The sequence below is a fragment of the Galeopterus variegatus genome, unplaced genomic scaffold (assembly GCF_000696425.1).
Source record: "Galeopterus variegatus unplaced genomic scaffold, G_variegatus-3.0.2 Scaffold4582, whole genome shotgun sequence".
In the NCBI taxonomy this organism is placed as follows: domain Eukaryota; kingdom Metazoa; phylum Chordata; class Mammalia; order Dermoptera; family Cynocephalidae; genus Galeopterus; species Galeopterus variegatus.
The window spans coordinates 51,240-54,477 of NW_007730693.1; the positions used below are offsets into that span (position 1 = coordinate 51,240).

Genomic DNA, 3,238 nt, shown 5'->3' on the forward strand with positions numbered 1-3,238 from the left:
TTTTTTTTTTGGCACTTTTCCTCACTGTAAATTTCCTCAGTTCTCCCTTTGAAGTAGGTGGAGCATAAATTATCTGTGTTTAATCACTGATGCTTACTACTAAGAAGAAACTTGACTTTGTTTTTTAACCAATTTGTCTTAAGCTTCCTGTAGTTCTTTCCACCAAAAAAAAAAAAAACCTTTTAAGAGAGTTTCCTTACTTCTTATATTAACATCTTCACTGTAGTCATGTGATGATTCAGGGTCTGACATTTTATATGTTTGATAATCTCGAGAGAGAAGTGTAGGTTTACGGCATATTCTTTGAACTTTTTCCTGTTAGGTATATACTATTACTGGATATGTACTCATGAAAGAATCTCATTAGATTCTTTGTGTTTGTTGATCTAGGTATGTTATCATTGGATTTTCAAGATGAGGCTTGGTATTTGGGTCTTACCACTTACCTTCTTTTGTTCCAGGATTTGGTTAATAAAAACACTAAGAACTGTGCCAAATGGGATCAAAATATCAGCTTTTATTAAAGGTAAAGTTGGAATAGAGATTGCAGGTTGGGCTTGAAGCCAGAATGGGGTTTTCTCTTCTGCCCCTCTGAATTTTAAACAGTAGAACGAGAAGAGCTCAAGAATGTTAATCCACCATTGCTTACATCCAAGGAATTAGAGCAGGAGATCCTTCCCTTGGTAGAGGGATAGAGAAAGGAGAAGATACGTATTCTCAAAAGTTTTCATTCTTCCTCTGATGGCAAAAGTGTTGAGAGAAGGATTAAGATGTATTAGGCAATTCCTAACCTACACCCAGCAATAAGATATACAAACATGTAATTTTATAAATAAAATCTAAATATATTAACTTAAATGTATCTTAAAGTACTTTTGTTTTTATAAAGTAAAAATAAAAGAAGATAGTGGGGAAAACTTTAACCTTCGGATTTGGTTACACTATTGGACTCTTTGGTTTGCTAGTAACAGATACCAATTAATGGAACCAAAAGTAAATTAATTTGAATGATTCTGGGGTAATAAAAAACTGTACGAGTTAAAATAACCAAGCCTTTGGAAAAACAAGAACCAGGGAACCTCAGATCTCAGAAGTAGGAATTCATCAACCTTGTTCCTACAGTGCTATCATTTGATCCCTCAGTTCTAGATGCCTTCTCTCTTTCTGTATTTCTAGTCAAGATTCATATCTGGAGAGAGATTCTGGTTGGTTCAGCTTGGGACAGGTGCTTATGTCACTTTGCCTAAGAGGGATATGGGGAATTATATTCTAGCCACGGTAGTGAGGGGAACAAAGCAGAAGAGAAAAAGGTGGGAGGTGTGTGAAACTATACTGAGCTGATCAAAGAGCAGAAACCATTCATTAGTTTATACAGCTGTTATTTATTAAATGCCTTATACGTCACTTTGCCTAAGAGGGATATGGGGAATTATATTCTAGCCACGGTAGTGAGGGGAACAAAGCAGAAGAGAAAAAGATGGGAGGTGTGTGAAACTATACTGAGTTGATCAAAGAGCAGAAACCATTCATTAGTTTATACAGCTGTTATTTATTAAATGCCTTATACATGTCATGTGTTATTCTAAATGGTAAGGATACAGTAATAAAAATAAAGTCCTTATGTTCATGAAGAGTGTATGTACATTCTACACACAAAACTATAGGAACACAGGAAAGGCATATAATCCAGAAAGTGAGTTTTTGAGATGTGTCATATAGATGCTTATATCTTAATTTAGATTTAAAGGCTGAATAAGAATTAGCCACATTTTAAAAAGTAATCTTATATCAGGAACTTCAGTTTTTGACAGTTATTCATGGTCAGTAAGTAAATGTGTTGACTCTTCCCCATTATTAACCTCTACTCAGTTTCAGTTTAGCTGTACACTTCTGTATGGCCCAAATTACCAGTGAGACCAGTAGTGTTGATCTTAGTAGACTTTCTGTTTTTTCTGCAGCTTTTATTTTCCTGGTTCCATTCTTCTTTGCACATATATAGAGAAATATAAACGTTGGGGTATATGTATACCTAAGAGGAAAAACGGAACACTTTTGCAGATCTAAAGAGAAATGCATATCTATAATTAAAACTTACATTTATAACCACATGCATACGTAATAGTAGAAATAATTCATGCATATTAACCACATAGAGGTCTGGCCTTATGACCCCACATTAAAAAAAAAATTGTAGATTGTTGTGCTTTAGTAGTCTGTATCTGCTTCATGTAGTATTCATTTCTTTCTTCGTCCTTTAAAATCAGGTTACTCTTAGTCATATTTTACCTGGTTTTGGTCTGGGAAGATTTTGTTAGAATTGTAATGCTAAGTTTCAGTAAAATGCACATAACTTATCATTAAAGGAAATATGCAGAATATAAATGTAAAAGATATTTTAATGACTCAGAACTTTAAGGTTTATTTTTTAATTGAGACTGCCAGAAATCTGACTAGCTACTAAGGTATGTGTATATAAAATGACTTATTTACATCATAGAAAGATTCTCAATTTTATGAAAAGAATTACCTTTCATTTCCTTCAAGTAAGTAATACCATATTCTTTTTTGTATTTTAGATGCAATCCTAGAGTATTACAGCTGGCAGTAGGTTTCTTTTTCAAACTGTGATTGTCACTCATTATTAGGTCATAAAATCAATATAGTCAGTCACATTCAGCATTTCCTTTTTGTTTGTTAATGAAATGGAATGTGATAGAAAATGGCTTGTATGGCCCCCTAGTAAAGGGAAGTATGGTTTCATGCATTTCTTGTTTTAATTATGTCTTATATTTGTGTATGATGTGTATAGATTGCAATATCAAATGTTATTTCTTAAAATAGGTTACAGTGAAAAAAGTTTTTAAAAAAACTCCTGCCCTAGATATTACCTTATCCCGTCTACATGTTTTCATAAATGAGGAACCTATACTACAGAGAATTCCACTAGTTAATTGCCCCATTTAGAACCAAGTAAATGAAAAGTGTGAGTGTAAAGACCACTGGGTTTGGAATCAGAAGACTTAGATTTGAGTCCTGTCTCAGTATTTACTAAATTGTGACCTCGAACAAGTCATTTTTCTTCCTTGAGCATCAAAGTATCCTTTTGTGTTTTAAAAAAGGTGGGGAGATGAGGGAAATAGATATGCCTAATTTGACCATCTCACAAGATTGTAAAATATATCTGTTGTGATAATGCGTGTGAAAGTGCTTTATAAACTGTAAAGTGTTATACTAATAT

The 3,238-nt window shown here is 33.3% G+C and overlaps 1 protein-coding gene across 3 annotated transcripts in view; it reads left to right on the plus strand.

The window, feature by feature from the left end:
- Nucleotides 1-3,238, plus strand: part of LOC103603392 (glucosamine-6-phosphate isomerase 2) — a 15,646-nt gene that overhangs the window by 11,378 nt on the left and 1,030 nt on the right. The window lies entirely within an intron of this gene.